The sequence below is a fragment of the Diceros bicornis genome, chromosome 7 (genome assembly GCF_020826845.1).
Source record: "Diceros bicornis minor isolate mBicDic1 chromosome 7, mDicBic1.mat.cur, whole genome shotgun sequence".
Classification (NCBI taxonomy): domain Eukaryota; kingdom Metazoa; phylum Chordata; class Mammalia; order Perissodactyla; family Rhinocerotidae; genus Diceros; species Diceros bicornis.
Window position 1 is genome coordinate 85,452,987 of NC_080746.1, and position 12,317 is coordinate 85,465,303.

Here is a 12,317-nt window from a genome sequence, read left to right on the forward strand (position 1 = left end):
CGGCTGAGCTGCCTTTGGCAAGTTACTTGAACTTTTTATATCCAGTTTCCATTTACTATAAAATAGGGACAAAAACAGTATGTTCTCTACTACTCTGTGAGTATTCAAGTTAATATGTGTAAAATGTTTAGAATGGTGCCTGTCAGGTGATGAGCATCCAATAATTACTGTCTCTTATTATCTTTAGTCTTCCAACGTCATTCTGTTTCCACAAAACATCAGGGAAATAAATCATATCAATTTTTCAAAATGTACCAGAATAGATCAATAAATTGAGACATAGCAGGAAGGATGTGCTTAAGGGAGAATCAACTTGTTATAAGTTATTATCACTAATGTTGATGATGATGATGATGATGATGATTACCATTCATTTATTGTCTACCTTGTCTTATAGGAACTACCCAAGGAAATTCATATTTTCACTATTGCATCCTACCAAAAAACCTACAAAGGAAAATATCATATAAATCGAAAAGCTGAGGCTCAGATATGTTAGTAAAATGCTTTGTAGCAATAAAGTTGGAATACTGAAAAACTACCACTCAAAATTATTCCTAGTGGCTCATTCTCTTTCCATTTTAACACATAGAACGCGGTGCCCATGGGAGTAAAGTTTAACCAGATGGACTTCAAGAAACAGCAACGTAGAAATAGAAAAGGTAAGAAAACTACCAGTTGGGTTAAAGGTTAAATGTTGACCCAGGATTAGGATGACCAAGAATACAAACATATCCCAACCTCTCCATTTTTTTTTTTTTTTGTGAGGAAGATCAGCCCTCAGCTAACTTCCATGCCCAACCTCCTCTTTTTGCTGAGGAAGACCAGCCCTGATCTAACATATGCCAATCCTCCTCCTTTTTTTCCCCAAAGCCCCAGTAGATAGCTGTATGTCATAGCTGCACATCCTTCCAGTTGCTGTATGTGGGACGCGGCCCCAGCATGGCCGGAGAAGCGGTGCCTGGGTGCGCGCCCGGGATCCGAACCCTGGCCGCCAGCAGCGGAGCGCACGCACTCAACCGCCAAGCCACAGGGCCGGTCCTCAACCTCTCCGTTTTAAGGTTAAAAAACTTGACTAGAAAAGTTTAGCCAGTTACTCCTCTGACTGTTGAATATCTTTTAATTCTGTGTGGTCAACACAGCTGAAAGAAACTTGAGAAATACCACAGGTCAAGGAAAGATATGAAATGAGAGCAAAAAGGAAGAAGGAAAATAGTTAGAGATAAAAGAGCCCTCAGGAAACAGGAAAGGACGTGGTGAGAAAACGTCACTGGAGGCCAGAAGTCTCTGCAGCAGATCACTGACTCCCTAGTTAGAGTGTAGACGGAAGTCCATGACAGATGACAGCAGCTAGGGTTAGGGTTGTTGCAATAGATGTGTTGAGAATGATCACATATGGAATATACATTTTGCAAATAAATATACTACAGCTCTATCAGTTATGTATTGCTATGTAGTAATTCCCCAAAATCAGAGGTTTAAAATAACAACCATTTATGTGCTCAAGATTCTGCCATTTGGGCTGGGTTCAGCAGGGCAATTTTTCTGCTGGTCTTTCCTGGACCTCCTGACCTGGCAGCTCAACAGGAGCTGGGTGGTTGTATGTGGCCTCAGTCACCTATCTGTTGGTTATCTGTGGCTGTCAGCCAGAATACCTTGGGAAACCTCTACATGGTCTCTTAGCAGAATAGCTGAGGTTTCGAACATGGTGGTGACAACATTCTAAAGGGTGAACCTCAATGTTCCAGCACTTAACAGGCTGCTGTTTGTGCCATGTGTGCTGGTGTCCTATTGACCACAGGCAGTCACAAGACCAAGCCCAGAGTCAGTTTAGTAACGGGCTTTCCATGGGCATGGATGTTGATGGGTATAATAAATTGGGTATCATTGATGTAATAATCTACCACAATGGCCAAAAGAACTAACAGAAATCAGTATATATTTATGTTTCTCCCAATGCCTCCCAACCTAAAGTAAGTTGGATCATACTTTTATTCTTTTTGACCAAAATGATACCAAATTTGCAGAATACTAAAACAAAGATATTAACCCTTAGCTCTAGGAATTCACACTTACTTTATTCATTATCAAACACAAGGTTAAGTGAAAACTGTTACCTGCACTGCTCTCAGCATGGAAAAGAAAGTTGAATTATTCAGTGGTCTCTTCAGTCTAGATCTGGGGCTAACTCGCTTAGCAATGGGAGGGCGCCTGAGGGCCCTAACCCGCAACTAGTAACTGCTGCTCCTGGGATCTGCGGGTTATGTGTCCAATAAAATAATGACTTCCCTTTGTCTCATTTGAAATACAAGCAACATATTTCTCCCTAATTAGTGTATAGTGAGATAGCAAAGGGGCAAACAAGAAATATTTCTAAACAAACAGACTTTAAGCAAAGACTAGCAAATGTTATAATTGGAATTATAGAGTATCTATGGGGAGAGGTAAAATCATTTGAATACCTTGCTTAGTAAGACACTGGTTAGAATTTTTAGTGCCATCTGTTCTTCTGAGAAGAAAAAATACTACCAAGCAATGCCAGAGTTTCAAGCTTAAGGAGATAATGACTACAAAACAGAAATTCACCCCAAGTGGGGGAAAGATTATGCACAAGAATCTCTTTGCTCCTTCTCTGCAAAACTCAGAAATTAAAGAGCTCCTGAAACCACTTCTGTTTTCTGGACAAGGTTGGTCAAAATGTGAGAGATGTTGCCCCCAGGCTGATCCAGATGCAGTAGCTAAATGGAACATTGGCTTTTGCCCCAGGGAAAGGATAGCGTGTTCTGGTTTACAAAGAAGGGTGCACATGGATAACTGATGACAGGGGAGAGAGCTTGTGGTAGATGAGATGAATTGCCCATCAAAGACTCAAGCTCCCTTCCATTGCACACAACCATTGATGGAAAGGGCTGGCAGATTCAATACGCTTCCCGATCAGCTTTGCATCCATGTGGCTGACTACTGGTCAATTCAATGCCGGTGGAAGTGATGTGTTCTACTTCTAGACCTGGCCAACAAAAAAATGCCGTGTGATTTTTGTTCACATCCCCTTCCCCTAATTTTGCCAGCTCATTGACCCTCAGAGAAACATTAGTAGCTAAGTACTCAGGATGGCATAGCCCCAGTCAGCCTAGGACCCTGAATGACTGCATAGAACAAAACACCAACCCATGCTCCTCAAACTCTATCCACTGGAATTTACGTGAGCAAAAATAAACTTTTATTGTATTAAACCACTGAAATGTTTTATTTTATTTGTTTTAGCAGATGGCATTGCCTTGACTAATATGTGGGGATGTCAGGAAGTTTAGCCCCACTGGAATTCTGATGTCAAGTGAATTAGAATAAACAACTTGGCAAAGGGAGCAGCTGGGAAGAGTGAATGTGCAGTGACTGGGATCAGAGCCAAAAGCAGGATCTTTAGAGCCAGAAAAGCTGGGTTTGAATTCAAGATTCACAACTTCTGAATAAGTGGAGCGACGGTCAGAAAGTAACGTTCTTCAGTGAATGCCTACTATCTGCCAGATGCTGTTGTAAGCACTGGGTATATTGCAGCAAATGAAACTGAAAATTCCCTACCATTTTCGTGTTTATATTCTAGTCAGGGAGACAGATAGTACTAGATAAAAGAAGTAAGAGCAGAGTACCACGTCAGGTAGTGATAGGATCTATGAAAAATCATGAGGAACAAGGACATAGAAGGGCAGAGTGCGTTACGTTAGAGTGCATCCTACTCAGAGAAGGCTTCTCTAATGAGATGACATTTGATTAGCAACGTGCATGAAGCGAGGGGCGAGCCCAGCTGCTATTAAGAGAATAGAGTTTCAGGTGGAGGGAAGAATAAGTACAAGACCCTGAACATGGCAGCTGCTTAGCATGTCAAGAAACAGCAAGGAGGCCAGCGCTGCTGGAATCAAACAGGTAAGAGGAAAAGAAGAGGAAGTGAGATTAGCAAGGGACGCAGCGACCAGGTCACACAGGACTTTGCTTTAGTTCATGTCTCCTAGAAGGAAAACCTAAAATGAGAGTTTGTGTGAAATTGATTTTCTGCGGGGGTCCTCTCGAGAGAAGGGTGTGAGGTAAGCACTATAAGACCAGGGGAGACAAAGCAGGAATGTGAGCTCAGCTGGAGATCAGCTTCAGCCCAAGGCCACAGGGAGCTCTGGAGAATGAAGAGCACCACGGAGTTGGTCCCACTCTGTAGCAAGAATGGCCCTTTGTTCCCTTGTGTCATCAGTCATTACAAAAGGCTGCTCCTGGGAAGAAGGGGACACAACTTCCCAGATGAGGCAGCTCCTGTACAACCAGGGGCAATTCTCAGGAGAAGGGGCAGCTGTGGGCCATTAGCAGCCACCACGGGTAGGTGCATTAGCCTGGTAAGTGACATCTGGTGAAGTACTGACGGCATCCACCACACTCCACCCCTGCACCACTCAGATCCACTTGCTTCTCACATAAACTTCACTCTGTCCAGACAGCGTTTGTCCAGAGTTCTGGTTGGCCACAATTTCAAGGAAAGTTTGTAAGAGGAGAGTTAGTGCTGCTGCTTTTGATCCGATGGCTGTTACTGATACCATCCCCTCCTCCAGCACCCCTTCTAGGTCCCCTGCCAGCTCATCCCACCCTGCCCCTGGACTGCAGGCTTGCCGGCCAGGCGACCTCATCTCTGAGAGGTCAGTCTGCGGTCATCAGAACATGGTGATGCACCTCCACATTTCAGGGAAAAGCGGGCACAAAACTAACCAGAGACGCCCCAGCACATCAACCAATGGCCAAAAATATGTCGCAGCACCCCTGTCCCCTCGTGATGGTCGAGGCCAATCATCCCGTTCTTTGCCTGCTGACTACAGACACAGGAATCCAGAGTAACCTGGCAGCAGTTGCAGCTTTAAATTTAGTGGAACTTAGTGGATTCCCTAGAAGAAGTAGCCTTCCTTTCGGGGACCAGGACCTCTAGTCTAGGAATCAGCAAACTTTTTCTGTAAACAGCCAGAGAGTAAATATTTTATGCTTTTAAGGCCACAGACAGTCTCTGTTACATTGTCCTCTTTCTAAATATATAACTCTTTCAAAATGTAAAAACTATTCTTAGCTCCTGGCGCTATGAAAAACACAGGCTGTGGGCAGCATTTGGCCCATTGGCCCTGGTTTGCTGGCCCCTGCTCTAGACCCACAGAGCCTAAAGCTGTGGGGACAGGAAACAGAAATACCTACCTGGGTCACTGGGAAGGACCGTGAGCAGAGCCACTTCTACCTCCACTCCCAGGTTCTTGGATCCATACATGCTGCCTCCTGGAGACACGTAAATAACAGCCTGATGAGAAGGAGCACCTGCCATTGGGTCTAGAATAGCTTCTGACTCTGCCAGCTTCAGGGGGGGCCTGGGGTGATGAGGGACAGAGGTCAACGGGCCAAGTCGCTTTGTCCACTGGATTGTTCAGTCCCTCTTTGCAGTGAATGTTCTCTGGTGACATTCAAATGCAACACAAAGACTGTCATACTTTGAATTTGCCCTTAGAATTTGATCACATCAAACAGCCGCAGCTTCCCCTGAGTTACCAGCTCCTCCATTCCTTTTGTTGGACACTTTGAGGAGGATGAGGTGAAGACCAGCTGAGATGACTCAGCTCATCAAACTCAGGTGCTTGGCGTGCCTCTTGTGTCCTTTCCTGACCTTCCATCTGCAGCCCCCTGGTTCCCCTTCCACCCGTGACACTGTCAGAAGAAGCACAGGATGTGCAGTGAAATCTGAACTTTAGATACACAGCAAATAATTTTTAGTATGTGTATGCCTTATCCAGTATTTGTGACACACATCTACTAAGAAATTACTTGTTGTTTAGCTGCAATTCTAAACGACTGGTCATTCTGTATTTTTATTTGCTGTATCTGGGAAACTTGCGTGTCTAATGCCACTACCGCGGCAGCCATGTTCCCTGCGCTGAGGCACCTCCCCTTACTCCAGTTCTCTAGTCATATTTCAGATTCTCTTGAGCCCTCTCCCCACCCACCCTTATATGGAAGCAAATCCCACGCACCCACGAAAGCCCGCTCAAATGTCACACCTCTGTGAAACTCCCCTCGGACCTCCCTATCAGATTCACGTGCTTTTTCCCTTTTGCTCCCACAGTGATACTTAACTGTAGGATAATGTTATTTCAGCCAGCTTAGATTTTCATTAGTTGTTTGTACACCTTTCTCTCCAAATGGATTTTTAAGCTCCCTGCTCCTTTTTTCCTTTATTGTCACATCAAAACCAAGCACAGTATCTTGAATACAAAAGATTAAGAATATTTTCCCATTTCATTTGGATTAGACTACAACATGTCAACCTAATCCCACAGCGGACTAAACTGGAAACACGGTTCTGCCGATAATGATTCGCTCCGACTGTAGAAATGACAGTCATTTTTGTTGTGTTTTGAACTGTTTGATAGACAGCTTTGCAAAAAGTCTCAAGTCCATGGCAAGAGTAGTTGTCTATGAGAAGGACCAATGTAAACGGGTTTTTGAGGTAGTAATTAAAAAACCGTAGTACATTAACAACACAATGTAAAAACGCAACATTGAAAGTACAACCGTTAATAAAGTAAAATGGTTTGGGAAACACAACAAAAGATAGGACTGTTTCATAGCCACGTGTAAGACGCATCAGACCTCATTTTAGAAAAGGCTTCCTTAGGGAAAACACCTGGGATTTTCTCTCCTATGATCAGATCAGCTCGTCTCTGCTAGGTGGCCTTGGATGACGCTTCATTCTTGATCAATAATATGAGATGTGCCCTCTACCCCAATTCTAAGAGGCACTGCTGGAAAATCCTCGAACCGATAACGGGTCATGAGCAGTATTATATTTAGAAATCAGCGCATCTGGACAGGCTGCGGAAAAAGCACCAGTCCTAGAGCGTAAAGACGTGGGGCAGACGTCCAGCTCCACCTCTTCTTCTTTTTTTTTTTTTTTGTGAGGAAGATCAGCCCTGAGCTAACATCCATGCCAATCCTCCTCTTTTTGCTGAGGAAGACCGGCTCTGAGCTAACATCTATTGCCAATCCTCCTCCTTTTTTTTTTTCCCCAAAGCCCCAGTAGACAGTTGTATGTCATAGTTAAACATCCTTCTATTCCAGCTTCACCACTTCTCAACTTGACACGCCTGGGCAACGTCCCTGACGTCCGTGAACTCTAGTTCCCTAATGTATAAGTTCATTGGTTCTTTGGGATCAAGCACGGTGACCTTTAGTAAAAACAGCATATGAAAGACATTTTTTTTTAAATGGAAATATCAGTTGAACCTAGAGGTTAAATTAATCTATAACAAAAAGTTCTATCATCAAAATCATAAACCTCAGCCCTTTGCCCCTAGTAATACCATTTTGATAGCTTTGGTCATTACCAAAGTCTTCACAACCAAGGAAGCTGGTGGGAAGCATGTTTTATTTAACATTTGTCCATGTGGCAGTTGGTCAGCTGTTATAATGAAAGTGTTTCTTTGTGGGCTTAAGAGCCAGCCACACACCCGCTTTTGAGAAGGTGCGGAGTGCTGGTCCACACTTCTGTTAGCAGCAGCTCCCTGGAAGCCCTGGTGCCAGCCCTGGAGAGAAGAGCATGGGGCTTTTGCCTCCAGCAGCTTCCTGGAGTCTCCTTCCTCGGGCCCTTCTCAGATGACACTAGTTAAGATTCCTTGAAGATAGAGTGAATGAGTTGGGTTGGTAGCAAATGCCAGGCCCCCCGCACCAGCTCTGCTGGGGTAGGGAGAAAGGAGAAGGATCCCTTTTGGGAGACCAAAAAAACAGGTGATGTCATTATTCTCCCCCTGGCTGGGAAGAGTTTCTCACCCTCTAATCAACAGAATGCCTTTTTCACACAGAGGCTGTGGAGCGATAAGCACATCCAACCACTCAGGTTCAAAATAGGTCACTTCTTCAGGGCAAGATTGCTTTGGGGGCTGGAAGAGACAGGTGGGGACTAGATTTTTGCGGCAGGGTGTACACTGGGGACTAGGCCTACATCTGCTATGGTCCTCTTTTAGAAATCCTGATAATCTACATTCAAGATCTTTGCACAGATTTGATCCAGCCCCACTCCAGCCCCAGAGCCTGGCAGGGTGCCTCATGCAGCCTGTGGGCTCAATAAATATTTTGTACAAATGAACAAAAAAGAAATAAACAGGCATCACCCAAGAGGCAAAAAAAAATCAAGGACAGATAAGACCCTTGATTGCCTCCCCAGGGAGACATCTGGTGTTTCAAATACTGGGCCCTGTCCTGGGGACATACTTCTCTACTTAAAGGGCTAACCCTTGTTTAAAGTGCAATCCAATTACTTACTGTGCATAAAAATACTTTTAATCACTCCTACATGGTCTACACAAATAGAGAGATAACTTCCACATGCTTGTGAAAACAACGAAGACTCTAAAACAAAATATAATTGGCTTTGAAATAGAATCAAGACACAGTCAAATACACTCAATGAGTGTCTCTCCGCAGCCCTTGGCTTGTGCCCTCTGCTTTCCAACACACATGTAAGATTAAATGGGACAAGGCAGATGTGGTATGTCCTCTGGTCGTGAGACAGAAGTATTTCAGCATGCATCCATTCAAAGTGAGCAGAGCCTTGTCTGAATCAGTGTCTCTGTCCACTGAACTTCCACCTCCTGCCGCCTAACTTATTTAAATAAGAAGACTTCTCCTTCCTTCCTACCATGACAGTATCTCCGGCTTAAGTGCTTCTCATTTCTTAATTATCTATTACACATCAGACCCTGTATTTGGCCTTTGGGGTAAGAAAACAGGGCTAAAGAAACGCGACGGGGGCCGGCACGGTGGGGCAAGCGGTTAAGTGCGTGCTCTGCTGCGGCGGCCCAGTGTTCGCCGGTTCGGATCCCGGGCACGCACCAACGCACCGCTTGTCAAGCCATGCTGTGGCGGCGTCCCATATAAAGTAGAGGAAGATGGGCATGGATGTTAGCCCAGGGCCAGTCTTCCTCAGCAACAAAAGAGGAAGATTGGCAGATGTTAGCTCAGGGCCGATCTTCCCCACCAAAAAAAAAAAAAAGAAAAGAAATGTGATGACAGTCTGTTGAAGACAAGCAAAACAGTAAAAGAACAGACAAAAAGCCCCTGAGGGCAGACAGTGTGATTTCCCCCAGCTTTGTATCCCAGGGCCTGTCTCAGTCTCTGGCACATGCATCATAATGGATGGAGAGAAATGCTTCCTAACGGAGATAAATACAAGTGCTCTGGCTCAGAGAAGAGATTTAGGGGCAGTGACACAGAAGCTGAGGCCTGAAGGATGGGTCAGCAGGTAGATGAAGAGGGAAGGGCATGCCAAGGACAAGTGGCACATGTAAAGGTAGGAGGAGCGAGAGCATGGTGCATGGTGGGCTCAGAGAGCGCAAAGTAATTGGGTACTGCTATGAGTTGGTATCAGCTACTGTTGGGAGTAGGAGCAGGAGATGGACAGGAGAGGGGTAGTAGGAGACACAATCAAAGGCCTTGATGTTGTCTTAAGGTGTATGAACTTTATTTCTATTTAACTTGTAACATGTAACTGTTATATATCTTAGGTTAAATCACAATCTCCTTGGGGCCAATCCCCACGTAAGAGTTCATTTGTTGCACTCTAGATGCATAACAGAGTGCTACGCACAGAAGAAAATCATCCTAATCACCATCACCATCACCATCACCACTATCGCCATCGCCATCACCACCATCACCATCACTATCACCATCATCATCACCATCACCATCACCACCAACACCACCACCACCACCACCATCATCACCACCATCACCATCGCCATCACCATCATTACCGTCACCATCTCCACCATCACCACCATCACCAGCATCACTATCACCAGCCCTGTCATTCATCATACACATTTATTCTGGTAAATCAAAAAGTGCAGAAGTCTGAGTGCATCTCACCAGCTGTGATAAGCTTTCTCTCCTCCTAACTTTCCCCCAAATTGACAGGTATCATTAAAAACTCCTCCATAAAACTCTTTAGCAGTTAACTAACTCCCAATCTGCATGGGAAGAATAAAGGAAGGCACATTTTTTTAATGTATAAACTGAATCTTCAGAGGTACAGCGTTGGAGGTTGCCATGGAAACTTTTCTCTCTCCTTCCCACTGTTTTTGGCGAGTTTTTTATTAAACAAAACAAAAAAAATTTAAGTGCCCTCATTAGCCGTATCTCCATTTCCAGCAGAATCAGATCATTTCTTCCAAAAGTCTTATGGCCTGAGTAACTGGTTCACAATACACTAAACACTGAGAAAAATATGTATTTTAGTTCCCCAATATTGAGAACCTAGGGCTAAATCTATTCACTCACTCATGTAATCACTCACTTACCGCATGTAATCTAGGACTCCCTCTTGACACAGCTCTAATCCAGGCCCTTTGTGGATGTAGACTTGTAAAGAGGCCCTCACTTACAGGAGTCAACCTTCCAGTGGGAGAGAAAAAAATGAGTCCTCGGCTATGATTTAAGGCAGAGCTTAAGAGAAGTTCAAAATACTATAAGGGCTCACAGGAAATAGCAGTCACATCCAGCTAGCACCAGCAGGTGAGCCTCCTGGAGGAAGTAGCATTTAAATTGATCCTTGAAAGTTGACTAAGAATTAAAGGGTGGGAGGTCAGGTTTCATTATACTTTGTCTTCATGTCAGGCTGAAGAGACTAGTCTTTACTTACCGAAATCGGTATTTTTGAGTCACAGTGTGATATATGATATATCGGGATAATAAATCTGAAAGTGTGGTACACTACCGAATTGGGAGAGAATCTGAGGGCTTGGGAAGATGGAGATGAGAAAAACAGGGAATTTAGAAGGATCAACCAGTGTTGGGAATATGATAGTGTTTCATTTCCCATATATCAAGCTTGAGGTAGAAAAGATTGTCTTTCCTCCAAATTAATTGACAAAATAGAAAAAAGTTACATAAATATTTCTTGTAGCAATGCTAAATAATATCCTAGCCAAGGATGAAACCAAATCTTTTCTAAAGCACAGTGGAAGAGTTTTAGGAGGAAAGGCCTCATGGTTCTTTCTTGATAAATAATGACTAAAGTTTTCTATATGCAAACTAGCTATATTCCTCGTTATTTTCTCTGATCATATATTTTGCTCCACATTTACTCAGTGGTAGAGGTTAGAAACCAAAAACTGCTCTTAAATAACGAATGCCTACAGCCTGCTCTCCCTATGTTGTCATTTCATTGAGGCAGGGGGCAGACGCTCATTTCTCTTGGACCTATTAATTCCTGGCATTTAGTTGGTATAAGCAAATACTTGTGCCTTATGGTAAAAATGCTTCTTGAACATTCAGCTAAGTAATTCTAAATGATCATCCCGCTGGTCCTTGAGAACCCCTAGAATCTGTACCCTAAAATTTAACCCAAGAGCTATGACTTGGCTTAATTCAGCGGTTCCTGGCTCAGGTTTCCTAAAATGAAGTATTTTTTAAGCAGAGGAAAATAGATTTTCAAGAGCAAATTTTTAAAGCTGAATTGCAGTTCTCCACTTAAACGTGGCAAGGCTGGGACTCTCCTTGCTTCTCACTGGCTGTAACAATCTCAGGGCGGTCACACTGCTTATATCTCGCGCTGAGCAGGGGCTCTCTCTGGCAGCCGTTTCAGTCCCTGGTTAATTAACAGTAGGAAAACAAATTAATTATTACTTAATATATGCAGTTAGCTTGATAGCTAAATCTTTTAGAACAGCGAATCCACAGAGGATATAAAAATAAAAACGAAATGATCCTTAGGTATAAAAATCTGGGACCCAGAAAATTCTTGTGATAGTTCAGCTAAGTACCTATTACCTCCATTATCATAGTAAGAATTCTCTTTCATAGGCGCTGGGACCAGGACGTGGGACAGATGAGCTATGATGTAAAAAGGTGGGGGAGAAATAACCTCAGCAGAACTTGATACAAGGGGGCAGGTAGACCGGTGCAGTGGGGTCCTGAGCAGCAAAGCAAACTTGGCTTCTTTCACAACTTAGTCTTAAGCTAGCCTTGGTCTAAAGCAAGTATTTGCATATTATTACAACAGCAAAACTGGCCAATAGCAAGCTCATCACATAAATGCTGTGACTGACAGATCAAGTAGGAGGAAATCTCAGAATTATTCTGCCATGATGGTTTGTGACACAGCATAACAGAAAGGTCCACCAAATTCCCAAATCAAACTGGGCTATCAGTCAAGTCTAGTAAGTTCTGACTCTGGACTCAGAAATTGGAGATAACAGATTCTAATGGCACTGACTTACTGTGTGGCCCTAGGCAAGTCATTTCACCTCTGT